This window comes from Podarcis erhardii (assembly GCF_964252035.2).
Source record: "Podarcis erhardii genome assembly, chromosome: 8".
Lineage (NCBI taxonomy): Eukaryota > Metazoa > Chordata > Lepidosauria > Squamata > Lacertidae > Podarcis > Podarcis erhardii.
In genome coordinates, this window is record NC_138499.1 from 32,606,748 (window position 1) to 32,634,080 (window position 27,333).

At 45.1% G+C, this 27,333-nt stretch overlaps 1 protein-coding gene across 2 annotated transcripts in view; it reads right to left on the bottom strand.

Moving 5' to 3' along the window:
- Positions 1 to 13,395, bottom strand: part of HNF4G (hepatocyte nuclear factor 4 gamma) — a 57,504-nt gene extending 44,109 nt beyond the window's left edge. The window contains exon 1 of one of the 2 annotated variants that reach the window (XM_081874484.1): positions 13,230 to 13,395. The gene's annotated coding sequence lies outside the window, so the exon portion shown is untranslated. The remainder of the gene's footprint in view (positions 1 to 13,229) is intronic. The other variant, XM_081874483.1, reaches the window with a different exon arrangement.
- Positions 13,396 to 27,333: the final 13,938 nt, after the last annotated feature.

Consider the following 27,333-nt stretch of genomic DNA (forward strand, 5'->3'; position numbering starts at 1 on the left):
TTTGAAATTACAGCAATTACTCACATGGATAATATGAGGGGAGAAATATTTAAATGGGTTTTTAGTTTCTGCTAATACAATTTAGCCTCTGTAAATAAGGAAGACGATATACCATCAAGTCATCCATCAGTTGTTTGCAAACCACCCGGAAAAGCTTTCTGGACCACAATGTGAAAACCTCTGATCTATTTATTCTGTAAATGTGTGCGTCGAGAGACCACCAGGCACATACGCAGTTATCAAGATGCTGTGTGACGGGAAAAATAAAAATAAACATACTAATGACACTGTATAACAGTATGTGGGTAAGGCATTTTACCCTTAAATTACATTACTAATGAGGTATATAAAGTGGCTCTAAATGGATTTAGGTCAAGCTGTAAGGCTGCCCTTTAGCAGCTTATCGATTTTCAACAGTGATCTAGAATGTCATATCCCAATAACAGAATTAAATGCTTCTCATCAGCATGGGGAGATAGGCTACTGACAATCCCATCTCACACATCAGATTTCCGTCCGGCTATGGATAATCCAAAATTCTTCAAATAACATACACAGAGAGACACACACATTCCTGGGCTGCATCAGAAAACACTAAGATAATGCTGCAGGGGTTGTCATGGATGAAAGGACAACTTCCTGTAGGAAATTGATGTTATGCAACTCCTTTCAGAGAGTGTAAAGACAAGGGGCTTGTTTTAACAAGTCAGTGTTGAAGAATTAGAAATGGGCTGGAAACTACCAGATAGCGTTATAATACAAACTGCTTCCTGCATCCGAGTCAATCATTTTGCGCTGAATTTGGATTTGTGACAACAACCTCTTCCTTGACAGCTTCAGCAGTGATGCAGCAACAGCAGTTACTGCTTAGAAGCATAAAAGCACCCAGAGATTGAGGGTGGCTCATAGATCATGTGGTCCATCCCCTATTTGAAGCAGGAAATCAAACGAGCGAAAACATCACTAACAGATAGCTGCCCAGCTTCTGCTTAGAAACCACCAGGGAGGGAGAGTCCTCAGCCATGCTGGTGGGTATTTGGTTCTATTGTCAAAGTGTTCTTACCATCAAAAAATTTTGCCTAATATTACACCCAAGCCTTGCTTCTTGTACCTTAAGTCCATTAGATCCAGACCTGTCCTCTGGGGTAGTATAAGGCCACATTTGTAAGAATTTGATCATTTAGTGTGGTGGCACCTACACTTTAGAACTCCCTGCCTGCTGAGATCAAGAAGGTGCCAGCATCCTTGACCTCACAGTGCCCAACCAGATTGCTTATGGGATGCTCCCAGAGAAGGACCTGTGCACTCCTCTCATCCAGCTAAAACCACTGGGAAGCTCCATCCCAAAGTTTATGCTTCTATCCAGTCTTCCACTTGCAGTCTTGCAGCTAGAACCTCTGGAGATCTGTTGGCCCCCTCTGGAGGAGGAAGGAGGGAGTCAGCTGTGACTCACCTAGCCCAGCAAGAAGTCTCTTCTTCCTCTGAACTGTATTTACTCATGTAATGCTCATTTGTTTGTTTAGACACAAGTACAGAGCAAAATGAAAGTGAAGCCTTAGCTATTTCTTTGTAATGCTGAACCTATTCTGTTTGTTGGGTTTTGTTTTGTTTTTCATTTGCTAACTGGTTTCTCTCCCATGTATTCTGATAATAAATGGGTATCTGTTGTAAGGCCACAGCTCACTGTTGCTTGAGCACAGCTTGCTGTGGAAAAGAGGTGTGTAAATAAAGTGAATTAAATAAGAATATCATAAATGTTGGTAAAAAGCCATTTCTCTGTGATATGCTAGCCAGAAGGTGACTATTTAGATACTTCCCAAGTGCATGTTTTGCTGTCCAAAACATAATACAGCCGTACATTGATTCTTGAATGGAATCCATTCCAGAAGTCTGTTCGACTTCCGAAAATGTTTGAAAACCAAGGTACAGCTTTCAAGTGGCTGCAGGAGCTTCCTGCACTCAATCGGAAGCCTCAGAAGCCACATTGGACATTCAGCTTCTAAAAAACGTTCGCAAACCGGAACACTCACTTCCGGGTTTGTGGCATTCGGGAACCAAAATGTTCGAGTCACAAGGCATTCCAGAACCAAGGTACGACTGTGTGGGAATAGATATTTAGACAATGGAGTAGTCTAGTTGCTTTCACTTTTCAGGACTATTAGTCCCTCCCTGCCTCCCTCCCCCCCCCCGTGTGTGTGTGTGTGTGTGTTTTAGGTTCCCAGTCACAAAGACTAGTCAGTTTCACTTCTTTGATTCCAGTTACCGATGGACTGGAGCCCAGAGAAGATTAGACAGATTCCTAACTGCTTAACAGCACAGAACAATGGAACAACATAACATAAACATTCAACACTGAGTTTTGCAAGAAGTTGGGATCCATTTGTGGGCCTCTCAGCCAAGTTTCTAAAAGATACAAAGCACCCACGTTTCAAAATTTGCTTTTAACCATTTTACCTGCCTCAAACCATCAAAGAGAACAAGAACTGGCAGATTTGGCAATCAGATCAAGATGCAAGGCCTATGTCTTCAGTGTGATTTAATACAAAATACTGTGCAGCATTTCAACTGGCTCTCTGCTTCCTTAAGAATAAAATTTCACAAACAAGGAAGCCTTGCCAGCAATAAATGGGCAGGCAATGGACAGTGTCAACTAGTAATTTCCAGACTTAAAATAAATAAAAAATAGGATGGCCCACATTAGGATGGACAATAGATGCCACCTTCAGTGCTCTTGAGAAAAGTATCACAGAAATTTCAGTATCCATAGTATGTAGCCTTATCCTATGACCACTCTGACAAATATATTTTGCTGCACTGTTTCAAAAACCTGCAAAACCTGTTTGACAACAGGTGGTGGCAACAGGACAAAAGAAATGCATCTGAACCTGAAGGGAAATTATATCTCCGCTTTTCACTCTTTTTTAAAAAAGGGTTTTATCCAACTAAATTATATTCAATGTAGAACTGAAGAGATAAGCTAGTCATGTTTGTTAATTCCAATAGGTCTCCTTTGCATAGGACTAGTATTGGCTACAGCCCAATATTTTGGCTTTCCTTGGGACTTTATTCTATATTCTGTCCTTAAAAGGCAACTTCCCCATAGATCCTCTTTACAACCAACTTCCTGCAGCACAGCAATAATCTTTGAAGGGAACATACAGTAGCTTTTCTTTCTATATTTTACAGACTAATGGTAATCATGGGGACCTTGATCAGGTCCAAAATAAGCTTCTTCTTTGGCAATCAGTCATAGCCAAGTTAGATTGTCTTCCATGAACACGGTCTTAACAGTGAGTCCATAAGTGTCTGTGGAGGCCAATTCTGGATCCACACATGAAGACATAGGTTTCTGGGCAGGAGTTGATCAAGGTGAGGGTTTGCCAAATGCGCCTTCCTCTTAGTACGTTTCTTCCTTTCATCCTGAGTTCAAGCATCTTCAAAGTCCATGAGACCTTTGGAAAAGGCTGTTCTCCAATTGGAGCGCTCACAAGCCACTGTTCCCCAATTGTTACTTCTTCCAGTACATTGGCATTAGTTTGCCTGTCTTCCCAAGTGATATGTAGAATTTTTCAGAGACACAATTGATGGAAGCTTTCAAGGAGTTAGAGATGGTGCTTATAAGTGGTCCACGTTTCACAAGCGTACATTAAGGTCGGTAGTACAATAGCTTTGTAAACAAGCATTTTGGTTTCCCTGCAAATGCCCCGGTCCTCAAACACTCTGCACTTCAATTGGGAGTGTGTTGGTTAAGTGCAGGATCCCTTGAGCTTTTACTCACCAGGTTCTATGGTTCTTCTTTGAACCTCAGCCTTAGCATTGGCATATGTTTCTTTCTTAGTGGTGAAGTTTCTATCTCTTTGCCAGATCTGAAAGGCCTTTCTTTTATTGTCAGGAATGCGTTCAATCTCACTTTCATTCTCATCAAACCAGTCCTGGTGTTTCTTGGTTTAGTATCCAATAGTTTGTTTGCAGGCTTGCCATAATGGATGTTTTTAGCTTGGTCCAGTGTTCCTCGGTGTTATCAGGGAACTCTGAAAGCAGATGGTCCTTAAGAGTCATTTGGAAGCAATCCTGCTTAATGGGATCTTGAAGGACTTGAGCATCGGTAGGCAAACTAAAGCCTGGGGGCTGGATCCGGCCCAATTGCCTTCTAAATCCGGCCCATGGGCGGTCCAGGAATCAGCGTGTTTTTACATGAGTAGAATGTGTCCTTTTATTTAAAATGCATCTCTGGGTTATTTGTGGGGCCTGTCTGGTGTTTTTACATGAGTAGAACATGTGCTTTTATTTAAAATGCATCTCTGGGTTATTTGTGGGGCATAGGAATTTGTTCATTTTTTTTTTTCAAAATATAGTCCGGCCCCCCACAAGGTCTGAGGGACAGTGGACAGGCCCCCTGCTGAAAAAGTTTGCTGACCCCTGGGCTTGAGTGTTCATTTTGCACCTTGGTTTCCTTACTTGAAGCCTGCATTGAGGTATAATCTTGATAGCCACTGTGGAACGTATTGATTGTGATCTGTCCAGCAGTCGTCAGCACTTGTCATAGCTCTGGTAAGGAGCACATCACAGCGATCTTCAACTCAAACAATTACATAGTCTAACAGGTGTCAGTGGTTCAACAGAGGGTGCCCCCATGATGTTTTAAATTTATCTTTTTGTCGAAAGAGTGTGTTGGTAATAACAAGGTTGTCCACTGCACATATAGTCAAAAGTAAGATTCTATTCTGGTTACTGTTGCCAATTCCTTCTTTCCCAATAGTTCCACAGATTGAAATCTCACCCAACTCTTGCATTAAAATCACCCAGGAGGATAATATTATCCTCCTTAGGCATCTCTGATAGGATGGCATCCAGCTGAGAATAAAAAAAATTCTTTAATGTCTTCAATGGCATCCAGTGTTGGTGCACAAGCACTTAAAATAGTAGCCTGTTGGTTTTTGGTGAGTTTTATTCGAAGGGTTGAAAGTCGCTCATTAATGCCGGTAGGGACTTCTGACAAGAGCTTCACAAGATCGCTTTTGATAGCAAAGACTACTCCATGTATTCAATGTTCTTGTTCAGGTGAGACTTTCCCACTCACCACAAGAAGGTGATGATCCAGTGAGTGAGACAAAAGAAGCATGTGCTTTAGGAATGGGGAGAGCTTGGTTTGCATTTTAATGCAAGCAAACCTAATTTGCACTACCTGAAACAATATATGAACTTAACAGCAGCTAGCTATCCTTTGAAATTCATACTTCTCTAAAACTTGTGATGCAGTTGTCCAGCCAAATAATGTGAAGAGGAATGCAAGTAAAAAGGAGGAAAGTGTGCAAACATGTATATTTTAGTGAATGTAACATACAAAACGCATTAAGGGAATATCACAAGAATATGCTGTTAGGCAAAATTACATACAGAAATGTGCACAAAAATCCAGAATGGATTTTCATAAGGATATTTTAAAACAAATAAATTGAAAACTGATGCAGAAATGGGGAGATCTGGAAACTGGGGAAATAAGAAACTGAAAGAAGCCAACATTGAGAGATTCATCCATTCCTAAGATGCTCTGCTAGTTGTGAAGGGTGCACAATGTCTACACCCCACCCCTTTCCAAATACAGAAGCTGCAGAAGCTCTCACTGTTAATGGCTCTGGCTCCACTACTATTGGTCTCTCTGCCTTCTGCCCTACCAATCTCAATGACTGCCAACGACCAGTGAAAAATTCACATGCTTGAAAGACCTACATTGGCTCCCAGTACGTTTCCGAGCACAATTCAAAGTGTTGGTGCTGAACTTTAAAGCCCTAAACGGCCTCGGTCCAGTATACCTGAAGGAGCGTCTCCACCACCATCATTCAGCCCAGACACTGAGGTCCAGCTCCGAGGGCCTTCTGGCGGTTCCCTCACTGCGAGAAGCCAAGTTACAGGGAACCAAGCAGAGGGCCTTCTCGGTAGTGGTGCCCTCCCTGTGGAACGCCCTCCCACCAGATGTCAAAGAGAACAACAACTACCAGACTTTTAGAAGACATCTGAAGGCAGTCCTGTTTAGGGAAGCTTTTAATGTTTGATGTATTACAGTATTTTAATATTTTTTTGGAAGCCGCCCAGAGTGGCTGGGGAAGCCCAGCCAGATGGGAGGGGTATAAATAAATTATTATTATTATTATTATTATTATTATTGTGCTCTTTAATGCACAAGTGCTTACAATAATGTTGATTCTATCACCATAACCTTAAGAATGAAGAGGAGAAGGAGTGAGAAATTAAAATTGTATTTTAAAGTTTGTAAAGCCACTCTGAGGCCCTGAGAGTTGAAAAGGGAGATATAAATCCTACAATAAATAAAATGCAGAGGCACAATCCTAAATTTCACAAGGATTAAAAGGGTTTCAGTGCATAACTTTCTCTGGATTTTGCCCAATGATGGTTGCTTATGGCACAGTGTGGACAGAACCAACCCTGGATGATAAACTTCACCTGTTGTATTCTGGCACATTCAGCTTTACTGGTGAAACTAACACTAGCACAATAGGCGATATGCACATTTTTAAAAAGTAAGACATACACTTATTACAATGCCTGAAAATGTGATCACTGTAAAAGGCATACATATAATTTCTTAACTGGTGCCGTATCATAAACAAGGCTTTTCTGTTATTGAATATGCTTAGAATATATGGAAGGGGAACAAAGATAGCCAATTGGTTTATGTGCCTGGAGATAAAGCAGGAAAAGGGAGCCTGCTTCTTTGTCTCTCAAAGGCTATTTGTTTCCTATTAGAGCTCCAGTGATCCTCAGGCCCCCAAAATTGTTGCAAGCACTACATAGCAATCCGTTCCTGTTACTTACAGAGTAGCGAGACATGGAGTCTGGTCTAAAGTTCCCTCCACTCTTTCTCCCGAGGAGTTACAAAGGGCAGGCAGCTAGCCCATAGTATTTTAAAATCTCAAGGGCTGCCATGTCATGTTGTGAAGTAAATCTCATACAATTCATCACCCAAGTTGGAGGAAAATAGTTCGAAGCTCAAAAATAATGAATTCTGTCATTTCCAATAGAAGTGTGAAGGGAGAATTATGAATGAACCTTTTAAAAATACGTGTGTGGAGGGAGATTGCCCTTCTATGAAATGAAAGCAGCACGCCTGTGTTTAAATGGCCCAATCCTGAAACCAAGACCTTTCGCTTTCAATTAACTTAAATTGACAATTGGAAAAGGTTTGAAAATGTAGCCCAGCTCTTTCAGTTTGATAGATTTCAGCTTTGACATTATACGTGTTATTCCAACCTGAATTTTTATATATATATATATATATATATATATATATATATATGAATGAATATATATGAAAATGCAAAGTGAAAAACCTGATTCAATCAGAGTTGCTGAATTACATTTTAAAATACCTCTAAAGTGATCCAAAATTTAGCACTATTTTTATTTTTGATTCAGCCCCTTGCCAATTATTTCAGTTACACCATTACATCTGTTCTAATTTACCATGATAAAACATTCACAGTCCAACCCAATGTCTGTTTGCCCAGAATTAAATCTTACAAACTTCAGCGGAACTTATTCCCTCTAAGCTTGCACCACGTTTCAGTCTTAGCTTCAGTAAGATGCAATGCAAATAAAAGTGGGTGCAATGTGTGTTCCGTTGCTGGAAGTTGCTGCACACTGTGCTACCAAGATAATTTACTAGGAGAATGCCGTTTCATAAAAGACCTTATAAAATTCAGCTTTGTGATAAGTTGTATCTATCGCCAAAAAATAGCATTCCTTACCTTCAATGGGGCTCTGCATAAGCACTGGAACAATGCAGCTATCAAAAACAATAAATCAGGCAGCAACAAGAACTGGTTCCGTATAACAGATGCAGGATATGCAACCCTTCTTACATTTCATGCTTAGCGTCACTGTAATAGGGAATCTCTTAACCTGCTTTTCAACTCAAGTTGGGATGCAAGAAAGGGGTTTTGTACATCTGATTGGTTCAGTTAAACAAGGCGTCAAAAAGAAATTAATCTTCACATTTATACAATTGTATATGTTCCTATAAAATTACCATTAATACTACTGAAAAATTAAAGTTAAGATCAATGACTCAGGGAATCTTGAAGCAAGGCTCACGTCATCTGAATTCCTCTCTTTCATTTGCTATTATGTGGCTAGATAAATCATGTGATTTGCTGCCTGCAAGTCTAAAATTGAAATCCTAAGAGTTCTTAACAGGCCTATACCCCATGAGACTCAGTAGGACTTAACTTCAGAGTAAAAACTATTTAATCAGCTAGTAAAAGTAAGTTCAGTTGTTATCTATAATGTGATAAACTGTGTGGAAGAAGATACTATTTCTGTACAAACCACTTTTAACTTATGGAGATACAAATGTTTCTTTGTTTGCATAAGATACAAAGAAGAGGCAGGTTTGCATAGGATTTCCACACATAACTTATTTTCAGTACTGCGCACCATCATATATTTAGTAGTATCTCTCTGCTATTCTGGAACGAACAATTAACTAAGTAATTTTATGTAACTATACTGGAAGCACAGGATAAAGGGAAAGAAGTGTTGCTAGAAAGCACTGTTATATTTATACATACTTCATGTCACTAAGCTAAACAGAGAGTCAACATTTTGCAGATTCACTTTCAGGTACTCTGTTCACTTGCAACCAAGTGCAAAAAGAGTTGAGTTTTTGAATGCCTTCCAAATGCTTTGCTTCCTTCTGTCCTGCAGAAGCTGCAATATTCTTCTTATACTTTGGTATAGTGCTTTCAAGTGCTCAAAGCACTTTACATGCCTCATCTGATTTTGATCCTTACAACAAGGGTGGGGAACCTGTGGCTCTGCAGATCCAGGATGGAAGGAGTTCTCCATCACCACTGCTTTACAACAACCCCGTTAAGTAAGTCAGAGTTATTGCCCACCCCCCATATTGCAGCTGACAAGAGGCTAAGTGCAATGGCGGAGGAAGCCGCTTGGGCACCTGGGGTGACGCGCCCAGGGGCGGGGCGAGCTGTCCATAGGGGTGAGGGCGGGGCAAGCTGCCCTTAGGGGCAGGACACACAGCAGGGCCTCCGGAGTTTGCCTGCCTCCTCCCACTCAGCCGCTCTACATCTAGGGGGGAGGCAGTGGGTGGACTGTTTGGGCAGCGTGGAGCCTGCACACACCAAAGCCACCGCACCTCTCCCAACACTTAGGCGCACTGCAGGCCCCGCGGTGACTGCCGTCCGGCATTTTATCACACACACACACCCAGTGGTAACACCCGGGGAGGTCTGCACCTACAGCACCCCCTTCCTCCACCCCTGGCTAAGTGAGTGGCTTGACTAAGGCTACCTAGGACTTCCCAATTTAAAACTTTGATCCACTACACCACTCCTATAGAAACAAAGGTGGCGGACTGCAAAGGAGAAAACCAGAACAGTGGTCTGCAATACAATTTTAGAGACAAATTCTGAGTTGTGGGAGGGGGGACACAAGGCAGTGGATTACCCACCCTAGTGACAGTGCTGCTGATTCCTACCAGGCAGGTGGAAACGAGTAGGACAATTTTCCCATCTATTTTGCTCCTTTTCTGCATTTTGCCTACCTTGTCCTTAAGAGAATCCTTGTTAACCTGATGGCCAAGAATATGAAGTCTGCTTCCCAAATATACAACTTTATTAATGCAGAGCTTCGGGGCAATACTAACTTCAAAAAACTGAGGTGTGATATGCCTACTGACACAATTCAAATACATGGCTTCCCCCAAAGAATCCTGGGAACCACAGTTTGCCCCCTCACAGAGATGCAATTTCAGCGCCCTTAAACTATGGTTCCTAGGAGCGCTGTTTTTCTAGAAAAAGAAGTGCCGGAACTCACCATGAATGCCTCTCTTGTACTCTTATAATGGCAATGATGCCATGTGAATAGTGAAGGGGGGCAGGGGGGCAGCTGCCCCCCCCCCAAATTAATAAAAATACATAGCTAACTGAGGTTCTGCCTCCCCCCCAACAAAAGGCCTGCCTCCCCTAGCTAAAATCCTGGCTACGCCCATGAATGGTGCCCACCTCAGAGGTGCCGAAACCAAGTTCCGGCACGTTCCGACTGAAAGAAAGCCTTGGCTAGGAGTCTTTGAGGGAAGTGATGTGTTTTAAAGGCATGTTATGTACACAGCCTTAGAATTTCACAACTGATTTCCCAAAGGTGATAACTTCTACATTAGACACACACCCCACCTAGGATTTCCTCCCACAACAGACTTCTTCCCTGTGGCCTCAGAAATGAAAAAAACGTTTACCCAATGGCGAGCTACTCTGCATTTACCCAACAGTGAAAGGGAAATGGCATTTATTTCAATAAAACTTAAGGAAAGTTGAGAAAGACGAGGAAGAGTGAGAAGTTTTTTTGTGTGTGTGCTCCAGTTGCATGAGCCACTAAAATGAAAGACAACATTCTGAACAAGGCAACTGCATTGGGATCTTGTCCTACACCTGATTTTTTTAATGTGTATGAGGTGAGCCTCAGGCAGAGCTGCCATGCATCTGTGAGACAGGAAGAAAGGGACAGGGAATTGAGTACCAGGCAATGAAAACAGCATTTTTAACTGTGGGGTTTTTTTCTTCCTTCCTCAAAGCTGCAGAGCGACAGAGGAATCATGGGAAGTATGGAGCAGGTTACAAAAGAGCATTTTAAGCGCTTTCCACCTTAACTCCCTTTACACACACACACACACACACACACACACACGGAAGAGAAACAGAGAAAGGGATGATCAATAAAATGTTCACAATACTCTCCCCGTATCTGGCTTTAACAGAATATTTCATTGTCATGGTTTTCTTTCCTCCTTGTGTATATTGCATAAAATGCAAACATCATACTTTAAGGCTATAATCCTATCCACACATCCCTAACAGAAAACCCCCGTTGAACACAGTATGGCTTATTTCTGAGTAACCGTGCACAGGATTAGGCTGTAAAATGCATCTAGGGCCGCAATTCTATTCCCATTTACCTTGGAATAAGCCCCCTTGAACTGAATGGTTATACATCTATGCAGTTGTGCATAGGACACACAGTAATTTATTAGGTACTGCTTATGGTGTTTAACTCTGTGCCAACCAGTGAGCCAATTCTGGGTCATCATAATCAGTTTTGTCAAAGAGGGGATCTGGAAAGCAGGTTCAGCTTTCTCAACATGGCACCACATGCCTGATGAAATTGTGTTTTTGGCTGGAATTAAAACCACACCAAGGCCCTAAGGACTTTGTGGAGCTGGCTAAGAACTAGAAACCAGTCCTAGAAGGTAGGAAAGTTGGGGCCAGCAACCCAAGAAATAACATGGCTGAAAAAGAGTACAGCATAGGGTTGCTGGGTAAAAGAAAAACAGAAGAACAGGGTTTCTGCATCTTTAATAGTTGTGCTGAAACTCTGCTCAAACACAGCTATTAAAGGTGCAGAAGTCCCATCCATTTGTTGCTGTTATTATTATTACCTTTACTTGAATAAGCTTAAGGTGGTAAACACAATTCTTTGTTTCTCCATTTAATCCTCACAGCAACCCTGTGAGGGAGGCTAGTCTGAGAGTGACTGGCCCAGGGTCATGCAATGAGCTTCATGGCCGAGTGGAGATTTCAATCCTGGCCTGTCTGGTTCTAGTCCAACACTCTAACCACTACACTGACTGCTACCATAGGGGAAGCATAAAGGCCCGGTACTTGTGATGGGGTTAATAGAGTCAGGTTCCCAATCCCTGCACAGGAATGAAGCTCATTGAACCCAACCTACCTCACAGGGTTGTTGTGAGGATAAAAGGAAGAACCTATTGTGAGTGTATGCCACTTTGACCTCCTTGGAGGAAAAAGGCAGGATAGAGATATGATAAAGATGCATTGAGGAGGAGGAGGGTTGGATTTCACTTATTGATTTTGAACTAACCAACCAGATGTGGCAGCACAGAGCTATTGGAGCTTGTTTAAACAAAATAGGCTAGCTAGGAATACTGTGTTCAACAGTGGCGTGTGGCCTTGCATGCATGCTTATTACCACATGAAACAATGTAAGCTCTGAAGTGGAGAAATCCCTATTCCTGCAAACCTTCCACCTCAAAACGAGGGAGATTATGGGTAGCATTCCGTCTAATAATGAACTCAGGAATTGAGTGTCAAGAGGCCTCATTTTGGGTTATCATTATGCTCAGAGCAACCCTGAAGTTTGCACTGGTGAGATAATTTTTTTAATGTTTTTAATGTTTGGTGTATTACTACGTTTTGATTTGTTGGAAGCTGCCCAGAGTGGCTGGGCAACTCACTCAGATGGGTGGCATATAAATTATTATTATTACTTAAACTGAGGGGGAACCACACACACACCCCAAAAAACAATCCTGCCCAATGAAGACCGAGTACCCACAGAATGTTGTGTGCTGTCAGTGGGAAACAAAACCAAAATATGGTGCATTGCTGGGTAACTGGGACCCTGAAGTCCTCCTGTTCGATTGTGATTGGAAGCCCGCCCCCCTGCTCCCAGCATCTGTTATAGATACAAATTCTGTCACATCCATAGTGGACCCCCTACCTGTATGGAATCTCTGATTGCCATCAGAAGTCCTCAGAGTTTGTCTTCCAGTGTTGTAATCACATGATCAACAAGGAAGAAATGTCTCCAGCCACGCCTCTTTGTTGACTATCTGAGCCACTGGGAGGGGAAACCTGTTTCTTTGGAGTGCTCCCAGCGCCCACCCAGCAGAAGTTGTGTGTGTGTGGTTTGTCATTGTGGGATGAAAGAAAAACTCTGCATGCTGCAGGAGGTCCACGCTTTTTTATCTTTTTAAAGAGTCTGTCGTGAATTTAAAAATCATTTCAGTGTTAATTGGGCAAGTAAAACAAGAGCAGAATAGCAACTGGGGAGTTACCCTTTGTGGGGGGCAAGGAAGGGAAGTTGCCCCTCCCCAAATCAAGAGCCCATCCATACGAAGCTCTTTCAGGGGGTGGCACGTGGTGGGCGTGCAGGTTTGCCCACCAGGCAAGGCGGGCACGTGACACACACAACCCCAGATCTCCAGAAGCCATTGCTCGCTCGCTCTCTCGCTCTCTCGGTCACATCCTCTGCTTTGGCACCGCTCGCCCTCAGCACGCGGAGGAATTTGGCTGCGCGCTGTCCTCGTCTCGTCCCGGCCAGGAAGGGCAGTGCGAGGCGGGAGGCGCTGCGCCGCGCTCGCTCTGCCGGGAGGCGCCAGCGGCACGAATGAAACTTACCTGCCGGGTCGAGTTGCTCCTTGGCCCTCGGGCGGGTCAGCTTAGCGGCGGTTGCCGAGCATCTCCACGCCTCCTCCCGCCCCCAGCGCGCCACTTTCTCGTCTCCCTCCTCCTCCTCCTCCTCCCCTCTTGGGCTTGGGCTTTTTTCGCTTCGCCCAGCTCCTTCGAGCAGAGATCTATACCTTGGAGGGGAATCTGTTCACTTTGGCGCAATGGCGACGGGGCGAGAGACGGAGCCCCAGCGGCATCAGATCGATTTACTAAACAAACTGAAACGTGGGTGGGGATGTTAAACAGTAACCAGGAGCCTTGAGGGAAACTGAAAGCGGCCGCCGCAGGGCTACCTTTCCTCGTCGCACGACAGGGCCCGGTTTGCCCGTCCCCTGCAGCTTTCCGGCTTGACCGCTAGAGCTCGGCGCCCGAACGCGCATTAAGAAAAAAAAGGAGGCGAGCGTGCCTCTGAGCGCATGCAGAGTGCAATTCTCCCAACCAGCGAATTAGCCAGGGAATTGAAAGGTTAGGGGTTTCGAGTACCAGGCAGCCTTTACGTCTTGTCTCCTAAACCCGATCTCCTGTGTGTTTATGGGAAAGCAAACCCGTTTCGTTCCAGGCGATCTGGTCCCGGGTTTGAATGCGAAGGATTGCCATAAATAAAGGCGGGGAGGGAAGTGCAACTGATAGCGACCGCCTGTCACCTACAGGATCCCGCGCATGCTTCCTCAGCATGAGGTTTCCTGGAGTGCACCAAGGTTTTAGTACTAGCGAGGCAACTGAGGATCGCTTGCGCTCAATATTGCTTACTCTCAAGTAAGGGCAGGATGGCAGTTTTCAGACTCTGCGCGCGATCCTGAGCATTTGTGTCCAGAATATGAATGCCACAGAACTTACATGGATTTCCTGCGATTCGTATTCTTTAGTGGGCCGTAGGTCGCTGACGAAAAGCAGCTCATTTCGCCTCCACCTAAAGCTAGCGTGCATCCAAGACTGCAATCCTAACCCCACATGCTTGGGGGAAAGTCCCATTAAAGTCAATAGGACTTGCGTCTGAGTTGATACATGGTTAGAATTTTGCTGTAAAATCTGTTTGGGGCTGCGGTTTAGTGAATTGCTCGGTAAGGAGAAAGTTACATTAAACTCAGTAAGGCTGCAATTCTGTACTTGCTTACTGGGAGTAAGTCCCAGTGACTTCAGAAGGGCTGCTGAGTAGACATGTCTAGGATTGCACTGCGCTGCATTTCTTGTTTTGACTTCGCTTACTCTGTTGAGGGCTGTATTAAAAGGAAACGCGAACCCTTCTCCTCGAGAAATAAGTTTAAGCACGGATTTAAACATTGTCTTCAAATGAGTAGGACCTAACCGTGTTCCGCCTAGGCTGAATTGGTTGTGATTCAAACGAACCTCTCCACCCCCACCTAAAAGTCTACTGCCTTTTCAAGAATTCTGTCTCACTCCAAAGCTAATACACGCTCACGTCCATTTTGATAGGCCAAATTCAGCTGCCTCCGTAGAATAAACGGACGCAAATAATTCACAAAAGTAACTTTCAGGGAAAGGAGCTTTTCAATTTCCCCGGGTATTCTGCAAGCAGCTTGGAAGTGTCGCGGTGGAATCATTTCCACATTTGATAGTGCCAGACTTGGCCTCAATAGAGACGATGCCCGAGGAAGCACATTTGGCAGCATCAAGCTTGCTCTCCTCATTCATCATCGCTTGGGAGTGGCCTCTATTCATTCTGCCTGGCCTCCTCGGAAGTCAGTGCCAATTAATTCAATGGCGCTCACTCCCAGGCGAGTGCGCATAGGATTGCAGCCTGACTGACCTTGTTCTCTCTCTCTCTCTCTGGATATTGTTCTCTCTTGTGCTTTTCCTAACCATCTCTTGCATTTATAGGCCTTCGGGTCTGACTCTGACCCAACAATTGCCCCGTCCTCTCCTGCCTATACTGTACTGGCTTCCCTGCTAGATAAAACTCGCCCTCCATTGAGAAGCTCCGCTTCGCCCAGGAACATAGGAAGCTTTCTAATTCCGCGTCTGACCGTTGGTTTATTTAGCTCAGTACCGTCCACACTGACTGACAGTGGCTCTCCAGGGTTTCAGGCAGGGATCAACCCCACCTCCACCGGGAGATGCGAGGATTGGAACCCGGGACCTTCTGCGTGCGGTGCTTAGTCATTGAGCTACAGCCGCAAAAGATGCATTAACCCCGGATGTGCAGTACATAATTTGAGGGTTGCAGCCATTGCCTTTTATCAAAGACCAAATGCCCCCTGATTAGAATATTAATTGCGCGCATTCTGTAACAGCCTTAGCGGTGAAACGATCTGAATGTTCAGCTAAGTATTCTTGGAAGAGGAGGACTTTTGAGGTTGGAATGGAAGCTAAACATGATCCCTGTCCCAGCAAGGCAATGGATGTAAAAGAAGCAGGCGAGGCAGAGCTGGCTGCGCCTAAACCGATTGAAATCAGCGCGATTCTGCGCGCCTAACTCTGCATAGGATCGGGCGGTGGATCTCTCAAGCTGGAGGCTTATTGCAGTTTCCTGTTCGGGCAGAGAGTTATTAGCCAGATTGTCAAGGGAAGGGGAGAACCGCGCAGATCTAGAGGCCTATTATATGCATACTCTTTCAGATTGCCGTTTGCTGCCCCCCAAAAAATAACATGGTAGGAAGGACACGCGCGCACACACACGCAAATGAAAGGAGGCGAAGGGGGAAAGAACCGCATGTGTGTGCGTGTGTACTTGCGGTTCTTCCCCCGCTTCCCCCCGCGTTCTCTAGGACCAGCTTGTTTTGGAGCAGGGCAACAGGCAGGCTTTCCGATCTTACAGAACTCATCAGCTTTTTCTGCACTTGAAATCTGGAGAGTGCTGTGTAGGCTTGAGGAGCTCAACCTCCTCAGATAAAGCCTGCCTTGCTCCTTTCTTTCGTGTGTGTCAAATACATGCAGGAGGAGCCTTACCTACGGGATGGTGGCCGGAATTAAACCAGAACCACATCAGTAAACAGCTATTTGATCTGTTGTGGTTGAGTCTTGATTCTCTTTTTAAAAAGATAATCGTGGCTGGCATTCAACAACAATTAAACCTGAAACAGGCTTTTCTACTTTAGGAAGATGGACAAAAGCAGAGGGCTGCTCGACTCTTTTCACTGCTTAAATCCTTGATCCAGAACTTTGCCGCTGCATTCAGCTGCGTGTGAAACGAGAGGCTGCAAAAGTCAGGAGATATTTGGATGCCACCACAAGGAAGCGCCTTCTTTTCAGCCGGATCCGCAACCCCTTCCCTTTACGCCGCTGTTAAATTCCCACTGGAACTCGGGTTGCCATTCTATTCCGTAGGAAGTATCCTTGATCGCGGGGGGGGGGGGTGCGCGGAGTCTTAATCCCGTGTAAACGCACAGAGGACAGGACAGCAAAGCAAATTCTAGGCTAGGCTGTGCGACACTATTGGCAGAGATCCTAAACACATGCTCATGTTCTGAGGAAGAAAAAGGAAGCCCCGTTAATCCTCGCAGATGATGTCCGGGTTTCGTTCAGACACTTGGCAATTAACGCGTGACAGACTTGAAAATCCGCCGAATGGTTCGTTTTAAAGAAATGCTGTTTGGGATGGGACGCTGGTAAATTTAGTTTAAGAAAGAAATACTCTTTTTCAAGCGTTTCCTTTTACCCTGAAAGCCGGATCCCGCCAAGAGGGAGAGGATGGGAGGCTTTCGTTACTCAGCGGGGCGGAGAAGGCACTCTGCATATGCCCAGAGACATTACTTACTGCTCTGCCATCCCAAGCCTAAAACATATCACGGGAAACCAGAGGAAGCGATCCTAACCTTGTACTAATAGGAATGGGACTTCGGTGGCAGGGTAGTCTATTTTAGGATTTCGGCGCCAATAGATTTCCTTGGGAGAAATAGGACTTTTGCTGGCGGTGGGATAGGTTTCTATACTCGGGTTTGGTTCTGTTCACTGTACAGAACCGTATGGTTTTAAATAAAGCCATGAACCCCTGGACAGAATTGAGTCCGGGGGTCCAGGCTGCGAATGTATCCCCTCCTTCGTGAAATTAAAGAGTTCCTGGAGAGAAGAAAAGTGAACGATCTGGAAGTATAAAGTCAACAGGTGAAGCTTGCCTCGTCACTGCCTTCCTGACAGCTGCATCTTTACCTGTTTGTTTACATTACAATGCAGATCTTAATTTAAGGCTACACTGCCGGGATATGCTGGAAGGAGCGAGCACCGGGTGCTGATAGCAGCGGCCAACGTATTTATAGTTCTTTCTGCAACTCGGTTAAATTCTAACTAGAATGTAGCTGGTCGAGTTTCCATATATTTCTAAGCGAGGTTTACACGGTAGAATGGTCATTTAATGGTTGGGGATGCCGGCGGAGGGGGGGGGGGCTTCAAGGAGGCCGAATGAGATCCCGATCCTAAGACTGGCAATCCATCTCCCCGGGGGACTATTTCATTGGTCTGCAAATCACGAACCGAAGCGTCTTAAACTGTGCCAACGCAGCCGGATCCCATGGAACTGGAGCTCGCGAACCTATGTGCAGCTTGCCTCATGTGCAGCTTGCCTTAAAACCCCACCGAGGCTTGTTGGTAAGCAAACATGCCTAGGATCGGGCTGCGAGAACGCAAGACTGCAAAAAGCGTGCCGTACGAAACCAGCGCACAATGTGGACGTGTCGTGAACTGTGAGGATATTAGTTGCAGCAGTCGCGTTAGAAGGTAATTTAGGACAATTCATCGGGATTTAGCGAAGCCTTCCTTTGTCCCCTAAATAAGGGAACAGGCATTTAAAAGGACATGTTTTCACAGAGAACACCAACAGGCTAGCGCCAGGAAGGAATTCTCGAAAAGTTCCCTTCCCCTTTCACGAGGACCCCGTGATTTCGTGGTCTCCTCAAAAGTAGACTGCAAATGAACCTTCCCACACGCACACACCGGAAGGACAACGTTAGAAAGTAGATTCAGAAACGTGGGTCTGCACAGAAACCACACATCACAGAAGCAAACTAAATACCCATTCACATCAATGGTCATATTCCCATTCCCTCTTCTCCCAGTTTAAATGGCAATAAAGTCCCATGGATCACAAAGGAATTGACTTCCGCCTTCCATGGGATCCTGTATGGAGTCTAATCATGCTATTTTGTATCCCCTTCTCTTCATTAGATATCTTCAGAGTGTCCGCAAGGTAGACCTGGCTCTATAGCTAGCTGCTGCTTTGCAAACATTTTGGACTTCCGATTGTATCAACCGCTAAAAGACTTCACCCACTCAGATTTTAAATGGCTTGGGGCAACCAGAGCGGGCTTTCCCCCTCTCTCCTGGAAAGACTGCGAGCTCCGGTCAGTTCGTGGGACTCGAAGCAAATCCGTAGGCTCTGGGTCCTTTAATTTTTAAGGATCTGGCTTTTGACACCAGGCGGATCTTAGTGATCTAGCAAAACCAATAAGCTCAAAGCAGATCCCCCTCCCCGCAAGCCTGAAGTCTGCAGACCCCCTGTCCTGGATAACCAGAGGAGCAGTCAAATAAGACTAGCAATTAAAGCGAAATTAATCTCCAGCAGTTAAGCAACAGCCAGTCTCGCTAGTGTCATTGTCTTTAGAAAAGTTACATTTGATTTAGAAAGAGCCAAACTCCTAATTTCACTAGAGGTTAACCGAGGATGTTCTGATGGTCCAGTTTTGTGAGGGGCGCTCATATAAACCTTAAATCGTTTGGGAAATGTTGAAACACACAAACACCCCTCCCCACCTAATTATGTATAAACGACTGGAGGGAAATACAGCCGGTTAGGGGGTAGAGGCGGGAAATATGGGGAGAATGCACCATCTGAGAAGACCCTGCCTCAATTGTTGCCCCTTCTGAATCCATAAACAGGTCCCCAATTCCCACCACCAACATAGCAGGATTTGGTGCCACTCTAATCTATATGGCATTTTAGGATTGGCAAAGCCTTTATGGTAGAACGTATAGTTTGCATGGAAAAAGTTCCGAGTTCAGTTCTGATGCATCTGAGGAAATGCGTCTCCTGAAACCCTAAATTGCCTCTTAAGATAGCCTCCTAGGTTCCTAGTCCCTATTGAGGCCGATTTCTCAGCCACTTCTTGAGAAAGGTCCACTCCGTGGTCATAATTTCAACAGACCAGCACCTAGAGAGAATGTCAAGCAGCTCCCTTGCCCTTATGTATGGTGCGGGGCTTAATTCGAAGGAAGGAAGCTGAATTAAGACCGGTGCTGATCTCCTCTAGGTTACATATTCTAAACACAGGGACTAGGGAGTGAGTCACATTGAATTCGTTGTGTTAACACGTCTATGATCCTGCTGCAAGACCTGAACAGAAAGCGTGGGCCTGAAGACTTCCCTTTAATCCCTCGCTTTAAAAAGCCCAATCAAAAAGACCAGCAATGCTGCGGATGAAGCCCCTCAGGATCCGGTGCTTGTAGCAGCTGCCAGCGGAAGGCACCCATGCCTGTAGTAGCTGCCAGTCACGCATGTATATATTTCCCTAATTTTCAAACACCCCAGAACTCGAAAACTATACGGCACAGGGCATTTTGATTCAAACCAGTGACGTTTGACACATAAGGTACAGTACAGCAATTTCAATAAAAATTTGAGATGTGATGATCTGTCCTGGAACAACCCTATCGAAGAACGCAACAGTGGTTAGTCAGACTTCGTTGCTGGTTGCACCCCTTCCTCCCCCCAAAAGAATTCTTATAGGGCAGGCCTAGGGTACATCTCATTTTGCGACAGGTGCTGCTGATCCCTGAGCGCTGCGATCCTATGCAGCTTGAGTTGGGAATCATCCCCCTGGATTGCTGTAGGACTTGGCTTCCAAGTCAACCCGGACAGGATCGGGCCCCGCTGTCTAGGTCCCTGCAAGCCAGCGAAGCCCTCCGTCGTGAGAAAGGGGTCCGGATGCCAAGTTCTCTGAATATCTTTGGCAAAGGGGCTTGCTTTCCTCTATTAATTTATCTGTTCTTTAACCCCACCCTCTCAAATTGAGCACAATTGTCAAGCACCTGCAGAAACTCTGAACTGGCAGGCTGTACTCTCTTCCTCCCTCCCTCTCTCCCTCTCTTTTACAACCCCCTTTATTGCTGGGGCAATAAAGCACCCGGGAGACAGGCGCAGGCTGGTTCAAGGCGCAATGCAAAGCACGGCGAGGCGCATTGGCAAGTATCTGAGGGCGGGACACGCCCTGGGGCTGAACTCAGCGGGCCAGTTTCTCGAAGCGCACGGAAACGAGCGCACGATCCCCAGAATCGAGCCCCCGCACCCAGCAGTCGCGGGGGAAGGTCAGTCAGCCGACACAAGGAAATGCTATGCGCGTGCTTTCCTTGGAAACAGTAGTCCCTGTCTCCATTAAAGGAGACACACACACCGGCTTGTTTATTTGCAGGGTTGCAGCAATCGTTCCAACACTGCAGATTTCTCCGGATGTCGCCGGCGTCATAAGTTAGCCCGGCCAATTCAGCGAGGTTTATTGTCCGAGGGAATGCGTGCATAGGATGGACCTTAGTGAGGGCGTGAGAGCGACCGGTTGCCCTGCCGTGACGCTTCCCAGCAAACAGAGCTAGGATCCAGCTAGTTTCATCCTCCATAACAAAGCACGTGCTGTTCTTATGTTTTAAAACAAACAACAACACAGGATGGGAAGTCAGACTGAAGTGAAGTGGTAGAATTCTCAGAGATGTTGAGCTTCCTCCCCCAAAAACAACACACTCCAGCTCCATGAACTACCCCATCTGCGAGGAAGATTTAGCATAGTTTTGTTCCTGATGGGCTAGATTACTACGTGCAGGGAGTGGAGGTTGTCACGTTTTGTTTTTGTGGAGGCGTTTACAAACACTGTGTCCTCCCCTCCTGTGCTCTGAGGTAATACAGTCCAAAATTCTACAACCCTGTTTTGGGTAAAGCAGGGGTTGGCAAGGTTTGCCTCCCCTGGGCCAGTTCACTCCAGCAGAGATCCCTTCGTGGGCCAGATTGCGCATGCACCCATGATTTCCAGCACCTACGCAGATGTGATTTCCGGCACTGTGGAAGCAAGTCCCCGCACCACGCTGGTTTAGCGCAACGCGTGGGGACTCGCTGAGTGGGCGGCTCATTTCGGGGGCAGCTCAGGGGCCGGTTAAATGACCCCTGTGGGCCACTTGTGGCCCAGAGGCCTTAGGTTGCCTACCCCTGGTGTAAAGTTTAGAAGGGTTCCTATACTTCCTTATAAGTAAACCTGCCATTGGTTCCAGTGACTGACTTCTATGAGTGTTTAGAGATCACAGGGCTTCATGGAATTACAGTGGTACCTTGGGTTAAGTACTTAATTCGATCCAGAGGTCCGTTCTTAACCTGAAACTGTTCTTAACCTGAAGAACCACTTTAGCTAATGGGGCCTCCCGCTGCCGCCATGCCACTGGAGCACAATTTCTGTTCTCATCCTGAAGCAAAGTTCTTAACCTGAGGTACTATTTCTGGGTTAGCGGAGTCTGTAACCTGAAGCGTATGTAACCTGAAGCGTATGTAACCCGAGGTACCACTGTACACTTTTACACACACACACACACACACACACACACACACATTTGGTTTATTTCTTGGTAATTAGATCAACAGCACAATCCGAGTCTGGTCTTCTCAGACGTTAGCCCCATTGAATTCAGCGGAGCTTCTTCCCAGACAAATAGGTATGGGATTTTTGTCTAAAGATCCCAAAATTAACTGGGTTGCAGATGACCGAGCAATGGAAGACACTTGGCAAATTCCAACTGCTGAAATCAGCAGGATGAACAATTCCCAGTTTAAACAGATACTGATCAGAATGGAAATTTAATGTTTCCATTTGATAACATTGAATACAAAATATTTTAATAAGGATGGAGAGATTCCTTCTATAGAATGTTAGAAGAATTGTTATAAGATGTATTGGAAGGAATTCTTACATTTGTTTTCCAAGGCAGAGAGAAAGGGCTTTCCTGAGGCTCTAGCCACTTGCCTGGGAGTAGGGCCTACTGAGTCTAGGCTTGCACTGCCAATCTCTTAAAGGCCTTGGATGTTGGTAACCATCCTGAGGCAGTTGGGCATCCTCAAAACTGCAAGTTCAAGCGCCACAGTGCAAAGGTATTCCAAAACCTAGCCATGCCATCTAGTGGGCATTCCGGGAAATGACAAGCCAGGTTCCTTAAACCGCCCATCGTTAGACTGAATTGTTAATCCATTTCCCATCACTAGCTTGCACATTCAAATGGAAATAATGTTTCAGAGAATGGGCAGTTCCTGCCAGCCGCATTTCATTCTTTATCTGTTTATAATGTGTGAGATGGAAGTTGAAGGGGAAAGTGCTAATGATTAAACAGTGTAGCGCATAGGGTTGCAGATTTACAGCATGATCCTATGCACTCAGTTTATTTATGAATATGCACCCTCAGGTCAAAAACACAGTAGCAATGGGATCTCTAAAAGGCATAAACTCTGCCTGGACATATTTGTCTGTAATTTGGTGGGGGGAGGGACTAATATGCCTGCAATTTCCACCCACTTCTGTGAAAAGGGAGGGGGGCGGTGTCTTAAAACCATTTTTTGTTTGTTTTCCCAATAGTGACTGGGGGTTGGGGAGAACATACCAGACTGAGACGTCTGAGTGAGATCGATAAACTAACAGGAAGAACTCGAAACCGACGGAACCAGAAATTCATGGAAGACTGAAGCAAATTTACGGACTATTTGAAAAGTATTTGTGAAGATCAGACGACATTTGTTGGTTTGCAAGAAGTTCTGTGAGGAGTATTATTGGAAGTATTGCAAAAACAGATGGGGAAGGATAATTTGTTAAGAGACTTAAAGGCAATACAAAGAAATGTTTAAGAAGTAGATAAAACGGTGGATTATCAGAGGTGCTGACGGAAGTAAAAAAAACAACGATTGTATAAGTGATAAGTTTCGTGGTACATTTTATAATTGATATGTTAAAATCAATAAAAAATAATTCAAAAAAAGAAAAGAAAAGAGAAGTCTGAGTGAGATCAGGCAGCGTTCATATTGCTCTGAGCCAGAGTGGTTTGCTTTACAAAGTACTGTGGGAGACGCACACCCATTTCCTATATGGTTTGAGCCAGTGCATGTTTGCGCACCTGGCTAGATGGCATAGCCTCTCGCTTCTAGGCAATTAAAAAAATGAGTGTACATAGAAATGATTTATTGGTAAATGAGCGATTTCCCCACTCCCCATGTCTTCTAGGAGGATGCAAATCATATGTGGATATTTGTCCTTCAGGCATAACAACAAGAACAATTCTTAAGGCATCCATTGAAATTTAAAGGAGAGCTGGGAACCTTAGACCCGGCACTACAAAGGTATAGAGAGGTTTCTCTGGGACATTGCACAGTTGAGGAGCCACTACTCAAAGCCCCTTTTCCCTTGTCCACTGTCATTAAGTGAAGGCACTTGGCAAATGCCACATTTAACAGGTTTTCAGTTTAAAAGAGAGCTAACTAAGGGATCTAATGCATATATACACAAGCTCATAAAACCTCTGAGAAAGAGAACCCTGGGTCACTTTGAAGTGCCCATCAATTTGACAGATTGTATTGGTTTTCTCCAAGACAATGCCTCCCATCATTTCGGGGGGGGGGGGAGAAGTATACTTTATTTACTTCATTTCTCCCCTCTGCCAACATTCCTTCAATGAGTGGTTCAGGATACCATGATTCTCCCTCCTTTTATCCTCACAGCAACCCTATGAGGTAGGCTTAGCTGAGAGGTGCTCACTGGTTCAAGATCACCCAGCAAGCTTCAAGGCTGGATCAGTTTTCAAACCTGGGTTTCCCCAGTTCTAGTATGACCAGTCTAACCACTACACCACACTGCTTCCTGGTGACTAACTGCGGATGCAGTTAGCTAAGGTGGATAAATTCCTGTCCCTGCCTCAAGTAATGTGATCTCAGTATTGGAGCTTGCGCGCGTACACACAACTAAAAACTAAATAGTGTCCCACATTTTAGTCACTTTTCCTTTGACCCATAAGTTCATGTTTGCAATTGATCTTTCTGGGAGAAAGTAAATATTCAGTTATCTGCTTCCTCACATTGAAATCAATGGCACGATGATGGACACTTTGCTAGACTGACATTGTGAAAGGCTCTGTGGTGGGAGGAGCCATCGCTTTCCTTCAAGATCCTTTTATCATTTCATAGCAGCATAAGAACGTCAGACGTTCCCTTATACTGGTCCATCTAGCCCATTATTGCTGGCACTGACTGGGAACAGCTTCAGAGGGGACATTCCCATGCTACCTGGGGATGCCAAGAACTGAACCTGGACCTTTGGCAACAGAGGTTCAACCCTTGCCCTTCTTTGTGCACCCTCGTAAGGTAAAGGGAGAAGAGGGCACTGCCATATTGGAAGGCAGGCGCAAAAGACCATATCTTGTACATAAGTAGCAAGCCAATAAATCAGCAAGTTGAAATTCAAATTCAAATGCATTTGCTGTCTCGGAATCACAGGATACCTGGTAGTAGGTTCCGCTGGTGTGTACGATCCTACAACAGATGCTAGCACGCAGTCCGGCAGACCCACAAGTCCAAAATCCCATCAGGCCAGGTTTCCACCTCTGCAGGGGCAGGGAACCTGGAGGTCAGTCCCACATAAGCACAGTCTTGGAGCATCCAAGCCGTGCTCCAACCAACATAAGAAGTTGAGAAGACACAGTACATCAGCTCTGCTTCCCTTTTATACATTGTTTACTGATTGCAGCATCTGGGCTTGATGAGGCATGTGACTCTCACCTTTCCTGAGTCCACTTCAGCTGAGGAATCACACACCTCTGCCTGGTTTAGGGAGGGAGGTGTGATGCTCACCTACATGATGTTGTTGTCTCCCTCCCTCAATTGCCTTCACAAGCTGGTGCCTCTGGCCCTAACCCTTCCCCTGTGAAAAATTTCACTTCTCCAGCAGCGTGATGCAGAAGAATAGACTCTTATGCTTCATACAGCAGGTGGGAGAGAATATTTTTGAAAGTTACCTTTAACAGAAATCCTTGTACTTAATAATAACAATAAAGAACCTAGCCGGGCAGGGGATAGGCTGGGTTAAAAACTTTACCTCTGCTAATTTACAGTGATTTAAAAAAAAAAAAAATCCTTGGGATAGCTCAGTCAGTAAAGCATGAGACTCTTAATCTCAGAGACATGGGTTCAAGATTCCTGCATTGCAGGGCGTTGGACTACATTGTGGTCACCACCTCAGTTTCTTGTGGTCACCACCTCAGTTTGTTTCAGGTGATTCCAATGCATGATCAGCCTAAGAGTGTTTGGCATGAAGCCTTTAAGGGTGACAAACAAAATATAATTTGAGTATGAAGCATCTGAAGGGGATAGCATGCCTTCAGATTGGTTATCCCTATATGTAGCCGATGGTACTGATAGAAGGAACGGGGTTGTTATTTCTGCTGCCCAACACAAGATGGCAATATAAGCTTTGAATTCTTGTCCCAGTGAATCTCTGCTAATGGGAAGGCTTAGATAAAATAGCTGTAATCTGGGTGAATAAATAATACACCACATTAGAAAATATCACTGATTGTGGCTATAAAAATTGTGGGATGATATGCTACGGTTACCCTGATCAGGTCAACCTTTCCCAGATCACATTGCTCTGCTGACAGGAGGCAGTAAGATGCAGCGACGGGTTGAGGTGAGCATAGGAAACAGTGCCAGAATGCAACATGGGCATCAGAGGGGATACAGGGTTAGAAGTTAAATCCACCTTCCATATAAAGCCTCCAGTTATTATCTTCTCAAGAAACTCTTCTCCAGATGGCTCCTGCAGAGCCACATGGTATCTCCCACGTTTCATGTCCAGATACTTAGTACCCAAGGCAGGTCAAATTATTTTGGTACTTGATGCAGAAAGTTTCACAATTGCCTATTTCCCTCTCTGGCAGTAAAAATACAGCAACAACGTATTAAATGACTCACAGTTTGTTACTCTCTTATGAGACTTAGCTGCCGGAGACATCCAGCTCACTCAGCTAGGTGTTTGGGTGCCAAAGAGATGGCCTTTTCAGAGGTTATGCTCAAATTGTGAAATGCTCTCCTCAGGGATATCCATCTGGTGCCTTCTTTATTTCAGGTACCAAGCAAAGTCTGCTGTTCTCTTTGACTTTTAATAATTTCTGACCTGCTGTCTTTATTTATTATATCTCACCATTTCTCTCAAGAAGCTCAAATCCATGGCTCTGCCTCCCATTTTATCCTCACAGCAACACTGTGAAGTTAGGATAAGTGAGAGAGCCACATTCACTTAATATATTTAAAGCACTTCTGTTATACCACTTCACTTCCCCCCAAAAAAGATCCCAGGAACTGTAGTTTGTTATGGATGTTGGCCTCAAAGACCTACAATTCCCAGCACCCTTAACAAACTACAGTTCTCAGGATTCTCTGTGCGTGTTGGAGTGCTATAGGTAAAGGTAAAGGGACCCCTGACCATTAGGTCCAGTCGTGGCCGACTCTGGGGTTGCAGCGCTCATCTCGTTTTATTGGCCAAGGGAGCCGGTGTACAGCTTCCGGGTCATGTGGCCAGCATGACTAAGCCGCTTCTGGTGAACCAGAGCAGCACACGGAAACACTGTTTACCTTTCCGCCAGAGTGGTACCTATTTATCTACTTGCACTTTGATGTGCTTTCGACTGCTAGGTTGGCAGGAGCAGGGACCGAGCAATGGGAGCTCACCCCGTCGCGGGGATTCGAACCGCCAACCTTCTGATCGACAAGTCCTAGGCTCTGTGGTTTAACCCACAGCGCCACCTGTGTCCCTTGGAGTGCTATACAAGTGCTTTAAATGTATGGTGTGGAAGTGACTATAGTGTGAATGGCCCAAGGTCACCCATAGTGTGGCTTCATGGCTAAGTGGGGGTTTGATCTGACTCTCTCCTGAATCCTAATCCAACAATATACAACCACACCCTTTTAGGGGCCGTGTGTGTGTGTGTGTGTGTAAGAGGGTTGTTGTATGCTGTTTCGCTCTGCTCTTTTATTTTATTTTTGGTGCTTTTAAAATTCTATAGTAAGATGCCTCGAGGCTGTTGGGGTAAGTGGGTTAAA